This window comes from Protomyctophum parallelum (genome assembly GCF_964188405.1).
Source record: "Protomyctophum parallelum genome assembly, chromosome: 8".
In the NCBI taxonomy this organism is placed as follows: Eukaryota; Metazoa; Chordata; class Actinopteri; order Myctophiformes; family Myctophidae; genus Protomyctophum; species Protomyctophum parallelum.
In genome coordinates, this window is record NC_139703.1 from 27,549,132 (window position 1) to 27,561,167 (window position 12,036).

General features: G+C 44.9%; 1 protein-coding gene across 2 annotated transcripts in view; it reads left to right on the forward strand.

The window, feature by feature from the left end:
• Positions 1-12,036, forward strand: part of plekha6 (pleckstrin homology domain containing, family A member 6) — a 184,443-nt gene that overhangs the window by 36,651 nt on the left and 135,756 nt on the right. The window contains exon 3 of one of the 2 annotated variants that reach the window (XM_083770540.1): positions 3,718-3,846. The exons of the other annotated variant lie outside the window; for it this stretch is intronic. The gene's annotated coding sequence lies outside the window, so the exon portion shown is untranslated. The remainder of the gene's footprint in view (positions 1-3,717; positions 3,847-12,036) is intronic. 2 annotated transcript variants of the gene reach the window in all.

A 12,036-nucleotide genomic window follows, 5' to 3' on the forward strand; every position in this document is an offset into this window, starting at 1 on the left:
TTGAGTGTGTGAGTAGCTGTGTAAGTACACACACATACACACATGTATGCCCACACAAGTGGGACCCCTTTGTCATTAAATGAAAACAAAACTAAATTTTTTATTCCCCGTAATTTGAGGAAGAAATAAAAGAAAAATCGAAGAAATTCCATAATTTAGAAAACAAAATGTTTAAGGAGTAGTGAAAATAGCCGATCTACCAGCTCATAACGCAGCACGAAGCGGCGCGTTGTGAGCTGGTAGATCTGCTATTTTCACTAGTTTGGGTCCCGCGGGCAAACCCCTGTTGGTGTTTTAAGCATTATGTTATACTTTAGCTATTGAAAAATAGCAGATCTACAAGCTCATAGCGCGCTACGAGCTTGTAGGTCTGCTATTTTTTTAAAGTAGTGAAAATGTGCCTCAAATCTTTGAATATATATTCTTTCAGAGTTTCCGTTTTTAACTCAAATCTTTGATTCTGGGGGGGGTGGGGTGTCCCTGGAACAACATATTTTCAGATGGGGGTCAGCGGCATATTACATATAATTTCTGGGGTTCTTGACATGAAATATTGAGAACCACTGATATAGAAACATGAGGTTTTTCAGAAAAAAATACATTTTAAAGATTTTTTTTTTTTTTTTCGATGTCAGGCCAAAATGGGTTAAAAGTTTGGGAACCACTGCTTTGAAGGCATCGACGTTCCATTCATGAACTAACACAGAGGAGGAGGAGAGAGAGAGAGAGAACGAGACGGGGAGACGCGACAGAACAGCGCGGCGAAAGGCTGAGCCAAGTTTTGTGTTTCTCTTCCAAAAACAATGATCATTAGAACCAGGCTTTTGGGAGTGAGACAAATCACTGATCGCATCGCAGAGCCATTAGATCCAACACAAACAACTCCCAACAATTGCACCCCTCCACCTCCACCACCACCATCATTCCTCCCTCTCCTTCTTTCTCAATCTTGTTCTCCTGCTAACATCAGACAATGTTATTTTTGGCCGAGGACCCCCGGAAATGCTTTGGCAACGTCTCGGGACCACCTAACTCTTAATGTTAAGAAGACACAGGAGATGGTATTTGACCCCAAGAGTATTGGTGACCACAGGCCTGTGGTCATCCATGACTCGACCATCTCACAGGTCTCCTCATATAAATACCTGGGGATCTGTATTGACAACTCAATGACTTGGAATACACATGTTGACAGTCTCTGTAGTAAACTACAGCAAAGACTGCACTTCCTCCGACGTCTCAGGGTTCATGGTGTTGACCAAAGATTTATGTTAGTGTTCTACCGAGCAGTCTTGGAAAGCCTGGTCAGGTTTGGCATCACAGTTTGGTTTGGTAATCTCTCAGTGCAACTGAGGTCCAAATTGTTCAGATTGGTGCAGACTGCAGGGAAGATCATAGGGGTAAGACAACTCCCCTCTCTTCAGTCTATTTATGAGCAGGCTACATTAAAACAGGCTCAAAAAATTGTCAGTGATGTTACCCATGTTTTACATGGCGAGTTTGTACTTCTGCCCTCTGGGAGAAGATACAAAGAACCAAAGTGGAAGTACATTAGATTTAAAAAATCATTTGTATCAGCATCAACTAAGATGCTGAACGAGGCTCTGAAACAGCGGTAACTACGTGAGGCCTGATTATCCACATCATGTGTACAATTGTGTAATGTTGTGTCTTCCTCTGTAATGTATTTTTGTTGTCATTGATGTTTTATGTGTGGCTGTAGCTGGGGTGAAAGCCCAAGACAAATTCCCTTGTGGACAATAAAGTTTACCTTGACCTTGACCTTGACCCCCGCCCCGCCCCCTCCCGACCCCAAATATAAATTGACTGCTACAATAACCTTAATAATAGAGACAATACACCATAAATAAATACTGAAACCAGATATAATCATTATGGAAGGTGTATGCATGTACTATGTGTAAAATATTCATTTCCATTTTCCAGCCATTCATTTGCAAAGAAATATATATAATAATTTGGCGACCCCCCGAGGGGTCGCAACCCACGGGTTGAGAACCCCTGATGTAGCAAAGTATATATTAAGCTCAAGCTTCCCTCGCTTTATTATTTCTTTGAATATCATTTTGTGTTTTGTTTCCTTATGTCTGAAATTGTGTACCCAACTTATTGGTTTTATACATGTATATATATGGTTGTTTGTATGTCTGGTCCTGGCCTCGTGGGGAAAGATGGTGGGTGGATGGGGAGGGGTGGAACGGGACTTGTGGGAGAAAATATAAAAACAAGGGGTTGTACCATCTCTGTAAAAAAGTCCCTGCTTACCCTTTGAATAAATGTAGCTTAAAAAAGAAAAAAGCTTCCCTCACTTTATCTTTCCCCCAATACTCCCCTCCTACACCCCCCCTTCAGAAAAGTTTGAACAGTTGCTGCGTAACTCCTTTGACTTCAGGAGAGATTGTTTTGTTCGTCCAAACTCACTCCCTATGGGTGTGGGTGGGTGTCTGCTGGTTTTGGCAAAAAATGTTCCACCTCTGCTGTTATTGTGTTTGCTCGGAAAGCGTAGAGCAACTGAATGACTGGATCTCAGTGGTATGTATAAGGCAAGTCCCCTGTCTCTCTGTGTGTGTGTGTGTGTGTGTGTGTGCGCGTGTGCCTGTGCGCCTGTGCCTGTATGGACATGTGAGCAGGCATGGATGGGCCGAGGGGGGTGATGAGTAACGAGGTGGAAGCAGCGCAGCCCTCCAGTCGCGTGCCTCATCTAGCCCTATAAAGCCTCCTCTTCCCACCATGCACCCCCCCCCCCTGTCCTTCTCTATCATCCCTCTATCATCCCTCCATCTCTGACGCTCCTTTCTTCTCCTCGTCTCGGCCTGTGTTTTTTCTTTTTTTTCCCCTTTTCTTCCGGTGGACACCTGCACACCTGTGTTTAAATGCTCCCCTCCTCGTCTGTCTGACTAATGCTGAGTAACCGTAACACCCATAATCATAGGAGTCCACGCACGTCCACGTCCACACGTCCACACCCACACACACACACACACACACACACACACACACACACACACACACACACACACAATGCAGAAGCGAGCAGATGGGGGGGGGGCATTTCCCGGGCCCTGCCTGTGTAGTAGTCGTCTTTTTTTGTTTTGTTGTGCTAGGCTGATATTCGAGTGAATGCACTCCTGGGAGAGCGCTCCACAACTCAATAAAAGTCTATAAATTGACTATGGTAAAAGTGTGGGAAAGAAAGATGTTTTTTCCCCTCAAAATGTCGCTGCAGCGCTGCCCGCCGCCCTGCTCAGCCCACACCGAGGGAGGGGTGTACGGTTTCAGGAGCAGAGCGAAAGAACGAGAGCCAGATGGAGATGGAGAGAAAGAGAAGGGAGAGAGAGAGAGAGAGAAAAAAATAATAAATGGAAAATGGGGCGTGAAGTGAAGTGGGGCAGAGATGGACCGAATATACATTTGGGGATATTATGAATGGAGAGGAAGAGAGAGGTAGATGACACGAGAGGAGAGGAAGGGAGCGAGGGGGGGAATGATTGTTTCAGGAGTGCTGGTGGTTTCAAATTTCTCTTTCGATTCTCCCGCTTACATGCAGACTGACTGACTCCCTCCTCTCTCTTTCTCTCTCCCTCAACCTCTCTCTCTCTCTCTCTCTCTCTCACACACACACACACACACACACACCCTCTCTCTCACTCTCTCTGTCTCTCTCTCTCTCTTACTCTCCTCTTGTCCTCCTTCCAGCCAAGCCCTAGCACGCTGCTGTAGGAGATTAGTACCAGCGGGAAGACCAGAGTGAAAAGAATCCACAAAGGGAGTAATAACAAACCAAAGAACAGAGGAGGAGGACGTGTGAGGGGTCTTTGAAAGGAGGTACGTACCATGTGCCCTTCATTCTCTGATGAATGGACGCATGGATGTATGGATGGGAGCTGCATGCAGGACATTGAAAACAAAGAGGCGGAATCCGGATTCCTGCTCTTAGATTTCTCTCATTCACCCACTTTCACTCTGTGACTGTGAGACAGTGATTTTATGTAGTGCCTCTCTTAGAGGAGAGTGTGTGTGTGTATGTGTGTGCGTGCGTGTGTGTGTGTGTGTGTGTGTGTGTGTGTGTGTGTGTGTGTGTGTGTGTGTGCGCGCTATCCAGATCTGTGCCTGAATCGTTTTGTGTGTCTCTTTACGTATAGGAATAAATGCAAGCAGTGCATATGGAGTGCGACTAGAGGTGTGTGTGTACGTGTGTGCGTGCGTGGCTGCGTGCGTGCGCGCATGTCCTGTGCATTCATGTCATGAAGGGCTCCGTTACAAAGTTGATCAGCAGTTAGTGACTTAATTTATGAGTTTATTTTTCACAGTTGCTGATATTGAATGTCATGTGTGGGGGATGAGCCAATAGCTGTGTTGTTAGGTCGCGTATACCACATGGGGTCAAATGCCTGACAACGAGTCAAACCAGGTTTGATTCCCGGCCAGCCAGCAGCCCATTGCTACTTGTCCCTCCCCTACAGACAGTAGGGGAGTGACAAGTAGCACTTGTGTCTCTACCTAAATGCGCAGAAACACCCAAAAATCCCTGTGTGTATGTGTGTGTGTGTGTGTGTGTGTGTGTTAGGGCATTCACTTCCAGTCATTTTTACTAGTCGACTAGTTGCCTAGTTTACTTGTCCACTAGTTGTTTAACTCTACCTATTATGTGGGAAATACATATTTGTACATTTAAAAACTGTGTACATTGGTGACCTTAACTATGATCTACCTGAAAAATACACTTCCTTATCAACTAGTCAACTAGTACCAACAAGGTCGACTAGTGGATTTACTAGTCAACTAGTCGACTAGTAAACTAGTCGACTAGTTGCTTAATGCCCGTGTGTGTGTGTGTGTGTGCGTGTGCGTGTGGGATGATGATGGTGGTCATCTCAGATGGTCTAGACAGTGAGGTGATTGTTGATGCAGTTGGAATCACACCGATCTTGTAAACACACCTTCTGCTCCATTGACGATATGCACACGGCTGCCATCTTGCCAGCAAGGTGCTACCTAGGTGCAACTTCCCATAGACATCCCATTCATCCAAACAGAACAGTCCTATCTAATTGTATTAAATAACGTCAAACTCACCAACATTGCAGCTGTACGGAAAGCTTGAATTATCCTCTTTCAATCTGTAAAGTGTTTGTTTAAGTTGCTGGAGTTTGGAAGTGCTCGTTGACTATCACTCAACAGGAGGTTGCTTTACTGATAACGAGTGCTTCCAAACTCTGAAAAATAATCATCTGCAAGGAATTTAGCTCATAACATGTCTACGGTGGATTTTTATTAAACAAACACGAGACGATTATTCTAGCTTTTCGTACAGGTGCAATGTTGGTGAGTTTGACGTTATTAAATACAATTAAATAGGACTTTTCTGTTTGGATGAATGGGCTGTCTATGGGAAGTTGCACCTAGGTAGTAGGCCTACTAGCACCTTGCTGGCAAGATGGCGGCCGTGTGCATATCATCAATTGTGTTACCACCAGTAACACAATTGATTCCTGGTTTAAGGATCTGATATGATGATATAGAAGATAGTTGTGAGTAGGGCAACAAAAACATCAGCTACGTAACAGCCCTGCATGTCAGCCCAAATGATGATCGGAACGTCAGCATGACTTTGCACATTACTTTCTTGTCATTATTGTTGTAAACTCTAAGTACTGGACCCTCGTCTGGTTTGACAGACAGGTAGTGTGTGCCGGCTGGGTGGTGTGTGACAATCCGGTTGAAGTATACCTTTGGTATGGCGACATTGTCGCACACCACCCAGCCGGCACACACTACCTGTCTGTCAAACCAGACGAGGGTCCTGTACTTAAAATTTACAACAATTATTAATGTAGTCACCAATCACTAAATGGCATTCATATGTACCAAGACTATTCCCTAGTACAGCCAGCCCTTAAAACAGACAAATACAGTGGGGCCTTGTGCTGTGCAAGAAGGTCACAAACAAACAATAGGATAAGCACAAAAAAAACGTTATAATAAAAAAAAAGAAGAGAAAAAAAAGAAGATAAGATACGATATGTTTTTACTGATCCCTGTAGGCAGTAGGGACATTCAGGTGTCACAGCAGCAACATCAGTGAGGATGAAAAACAGGAGGCCAAGATATATACCGTTATACTCATGGTCAAACTATACCCGGGCATGCCTGTTTTATACCCTGGGGTATATTCTGGGATATACCCTAAACAAACCTTCATTTGTGGCAGCTAGGTATATGTCTGAGGTGGTTGACAGTATTGATTGATTGATTGAAATATTTATTAACAGTTTGTAGAATTTACAGTACACAAACTCAATACAAAGACTGTTAACTGTGAGTGGACGACCCAATTAAGCATTACACTTGTTTACAACAGGGTCCACATTGTTCAATTCATCAAAACATTAAGAGACATACAAATAGACACTTCTATGTACAGTAGTTAAAGAACAGAACAGGAATTCATCATATAGGAAGCAAAAAGGGAAAGGATACATATACAGTGAGGGGAAAAAGGGGGGGGCGGTGGGGGGGATTCAGATTCTACAGAGGCCAGTTTCGAATTGCAGCCATCCGTAGGTGCCCTTTGAGAGCGGTTTTGAAGGAGTCAAGGGATTCACATGTCTTAATGACTGTTGGTAGGCTACATTGCAGTACTCACGCTGTGAAGTGAAGCCATTTCTTGTTCTTCTTGTGGCCATAAAAATTAGTGCATATATCGTCTGGCTACAGGCAGTATACGTGACTTGTATGTCTAATCAAAGTGATTTAGGCTTTTCAATTCCTCCAAATGTTTCAGACATTTTGAAATGCGTAAAAACAATCAAAGGCAAGCTGGAAGACACTGACACGAGGCTATGCTGCGTTGATTGGCACAAGCGGAGATCTCTTTGCATGTACTTCCTTTGTGCATTGAGGCAGAAGCTGAGGCGTGCTGCGACTTGCATAATACAAGAGACACACATTGACGTCAGTGTCTGTCCGACGATGACTCATCACATGTCTCCTGGCAAGGTGAATGACGTGTATAGCGCATTCTGCCTCCTCTCCATCTCTGAAATTGTCAGATTTCAGATTTTCATTGAAGGGATTTCTATAATCCCTTCAATGAAAATCTGAAATCTGACATTGAGATGCAGCATCTTATTTTCAAAGGGTATAAAGACCCATAAAACATGAATAGGATTCACGGAAACATACAGTACACAGATAGAGATACAGATAATGTACAGATACTGTGCATACATATCAGATGGCAATGCTCACCCTCTTCCACCCACCCCACCACCAACCCACCACATCATCAGCTGTTGCACAACAGAGGGAAGACGGGGACAGTGTAAATGGTACATGTACGTTTAGAAGCATAAACAAGTTGAATCAATGCAGGGAAGTCGCCTAAGGCGACTGAAGGATGAAATCTGTCTAAGAGATGGAGGAAGATGGTTCCAGTCAAATGGAGCGTAGTAGTGGGTCAGCTATAGGCTCTCAGTCCTTTCTGATGGTTTTGGTTTCTTCCGCATCTTCAAAGCCTCTGGCCAAGATGATCATCGGTTCCTGAGGCCTCATTCACACGTACCAAACACCAATCAAGAAAATGTTTGGTCGTTTTTTTGGGGGCCACCACAATGCTTTTCCAATGGTTTGATCAAACATTTGTGTTTGATTGCTGGTGGTGTTCTGCCCCTCCCCCCTCATCAAACAAAAATGTTTGATCAAACCATGTGACTCCCATTGGAAAAGCATTGTGGTGGCCCAAAAAATTACCAAACATTTGCTTGATTGGTGCTTGGTATGTGTGAATGAGGCCTCAGTGAGTCACTCTATACTCTATGTACAGTAGATCTGAGCTGGTTATGCAATTGAAAAAAAGAAAACAAAGCAAAGAGTCTTTTTTGCCACTGCTTGTCAAGTTCATCCTGTAATTTGGTAGTTTGTGTGAGATCATGTCATTGTTGTGTTGCGTTTGTCCTGTATATCTCCAACTGCTCCACGTACGGTATTTGTCTCCGTTGTTGATTGATGGAACCAGCTCAGTGGCCTTGTGGTTAGAGTGTCTGCGCTGAGACTGGGAGGTTGGGGTTCGATCCCCGGCCGGGTCATACCAAAGACTCTAAAAATGGGACCCAATGCCTCCCTGCTTGACACTCAGCATCAAGGGTTGGATTGGGGTGTAAGTCCCTGCGACATACTAGCGTCATGTCCAGGGGGTGTACATCAAGCTGCCTCACGCTACAGAAACAGGAGATATGCTCCTGCCCTGTGGGCCTCATGGCTCTGCAAGGCTACTTACTACTACTACTATTTAGTAGGCGGTGGCTCAGGGGTAGAGTGCCTGGATGGTAACCATAAGGTTGCCAGTTCGAACCCGGGCTCCCCCAGAGTTACTGTCGAAGTGTCCTTGAGCAAGACACTGAACCCCTAATTGCTCCCAATGTGCTAGTTGGTGCCTTGCATGGTTTCCGCTGCCATCGGTGTATGAATGGGTGAATGTAATGCACAATCTCTGTAAAGTGCCTTGGATAAAGGCGCTATATAAATGCACCATTTACCATTTACCATTTTACTATTTGATTGATGGAGTTTGGTCAGCACTCGGCACTATCAATTCATTCTTTCTATTCTGCCGATAGCGCAGAAAATAATCTTTTGAGGATGCATTGATTCCACAAGGTCATTGAACGTGTAAAATACTGACTAATTCAAGTAAACCCATGGATTCCATAATGCTGCATGCACTGCACATGGTATAGGCTGACAATTTTACTGGACAAAGGTATTGATTAAATACATGCTTTAATCATTAAAGCATGTATTTAATCAATCAATTAATGTATTGTCTGTCTTGCCAATAAGAATTACTCCAGCATTCTTTTTGGCTTCGGGGAGGACCCAAGCGTCTATCAAATAAACTAACTGTGCAGTGCATGTCAGAATATATATAGGCCTACTTATGCACTCTCAAACCATGGCTGCTCTGACTTAGCTAGCTTTCACTCGCCGCCCCAACCCCCCCCCCCCCCCCCCCCCCCCCCCCAGTTCAGCAGCATGTGCTTCTAGTTTACATGGTGCCTTTGTCATGCGTGTGCATGCGTGCATGCATGCGTGCATGTGTATTTACACCAGATTCTGGTAGCAGACTACCTCCTGTCAGTGCTTTGCTCTGCTAACAGCCCTATTGACTTTATTAGCTCTGGTGGCTAACCCATAACCCACACTCCAATCACTTTAAAAGGCAGCCAGCCAGTAAAGCATGCAGGTCCCCCTATGCTAACCCCTCACATTAGCTTGTTGTTGCTATAGCCTGTAATTACGACTACCAAGTGTTTGCACCCACACAACACACACACACACACACACACACACACACACACACACACACACACACACTGCAAAGAAAATTATATGCTGCTATTTTGTTTCCTGAAATTACAAATTCCTCTATATCCGCATTCAGCTATAAGCCATAACTCTTTTTGTTTTATTATTAGGAGGTGCACGCCCTGCGGACGCCGGAGGGCGTGACGTTCCTTTTGCAGTCGTTGTTCCTTGTCGTCACTGTTGATTCTGACAGCAAATTTAGATGATTTTAAGGATGGTGTTTTTATATAGACCGGAGCCCCCCAGTGTTCTATACCAGTGGCTCATAAGGCATCCTTTTGGTACAGTACTATGCACGGACCCATGTCACAACTCTGAAAGTACAAAAGGAATCAAATGGATTTTATTCCATTTGTACATTCAAAGAGTTACAGACCTACAGTATAAGAGTCCATTCGGTTCCCATTCAGTCTTTTAGCCGGGGCTTGCAGACCCCACCCTGAGAAGCACTGGTCTATACTTGCCCCCCCCCCCCCCCCCCCCTCCTGTTTTCTTACTTCACTAAAACATCTAGGCGATCTACAAGTTCACAATGCATTTGCATTGCAACACGTTGTGACGTTGCAGATCTGCAGATACTTTGACGGAATGTTTGCCCCCAGAATAGGGACGCCGGGGTTCATGTGGTGAAGCCACTGTTCCTAGCTCTACCCAGCCCTGCCACGACCACACTACTGCCACTTCCACCCCTGGCACCGTGCCATGGTGATTTTAGGCCAGCTAATTGTTGGGGTATATTTAGTAGGAGAGGAAATGCTAAGGTGCTTATTAGAGTGTCACATTAGCTAGCTACAGTGTGTGTGTGTGTGTGTGTGTGTGTTTGTGTGTGTGTGTGTGTGCTTGCACGTGCGTGTGGGCCGTGCACAACAGTGTATCTGTGTGTGTGTGTGGGTGAAAAGATTACAGCCGGGTGGGGTGCCACTAATTACAGACCTCAGATTAAGCTTGACAGCCACAGAGCTTAACTAGAAAAAGTGCCCTTCCGGGCACAGGTCTCCACCAGGTTATCCACAGATCCGTGCAGTTAGAGGTAAAAACACTTTTCGGCCAGTTATAGCGCCACCTTGAGGCTGAGTTGAAATTGTTCATGTGGCATTTCGTCCTCGGCCTAGTGGGAATGTGGGTGCACAATTTCACGGAAATCACGCGATGTGTTCATGATTTGCAGCATTTTGTTTTAAACTGAGCACTCCTGTGAACTTTGGAAGCCAATCTTAACCAATCAGGATGGAGTCTGATAAATCTGAAAGACCCGTTTCGTTGAATGGCTCTAGAGAGACTGTGTACCAATTTGCGTGATGTTTGGACAAAATCTGTAGGTGTACTGTGCAAAAACTTGTTTTGCACAAAGCGGCCTCCTGGTGGCGCTATAACAGGCCGTTCTGGAAAGTTTGGGGCAGAGGTTCATGGTTGGCATCCAGGGAGTGTGTGTGCAAAATATGGCATCGACCGGGTTAACGGTGGCCGAGATTAGCTGTTCACGGACACACGGACACACGGACACACAAACGGACGGACACGCGGACGGACGGAGTGCAAAACATACTCTCCCCACATGCCTTCGGCCTGGTGGAGACAATTATAACTTGGAGGCCACTGCTAGCTAGCTCACTAACAGACTTGCCTCAGGCAAACACTGTAGTTGGTGTTAGCATGCAAGTGACTAGCAGCAGTGGCTATAGGCCTATCTCACAGCCCTTCCTCGCCCCCTTTTCTGAGCTAATGGTGTTGACGTGACGTCACTCCATAGACATTACATGTTAAAATACCTACATTCAGAAGCCATAAACAACTCTTTTTCTGAAGTTAAACTTTATTGTCTCCACCAGGCCGAAGGCATGGGGGGAGAGTATGTTTTGCACTCCGTCCGTCCGTGTGTCCGTCCGTGTGTGTGTCCGTGAGCAGCTAATCTCGGCCACCGTTAACCCGGTCGATGCCAAATTTTGCACACACACTCCCTGGATGCCAATGATGAACCTCTGCCCCAAACTTTCCAGAACGGCCTGTTATAGCGCCACCAGGAGGCCACTTTGTGCAAAACAAGTTTTTGCACAGTACACCTACAGATTTTTTTTCTCTAGAGCCATTCAATGAAACCGGTCTTTCAGATTTCTCAGACTCCATCCTGATTGGTTAAGATTGGCTTCCAAAGTTCACAGGAGTGCTCAGTTTCAAACAAAATGCTGCAAATCATGAACACATCGCGTGATTTCAGTGAAATTGTGCACGCACATTCCCACTAGGCCGAGGAAGAAATGCCACATGAACAATTTCAACTCAGCCTCAAGGTGGCGCTATAACTGGCCAAAAAGTGTTTTTACCTCTAATTTACTTTTGTTGCCCTTTTATCCAACCACCAGATGAAGGCAAGCTGTCCTACATTCCTATCCTGGTGGAGACCTGTGCCCAGAAGGGCACTTTTTCTAGTTCTATTTGTGTTAACATTTTAACATTTGGATACAGCCTTAAATGGTGCAGAGAAAGGAGGTAGGGATGTAGCTCTGGTCCATGAGTAAGGCTATGGACCAGAGCTACATCCCTACCTGCTTTCTCTGCCATTTCCAAATGTTAAAATGTAAAAGACCAATATTATTATGAAGAAAACAAGATGGTAAGACAGCTAAAACAAATAGAATAAAGTTTACGTTC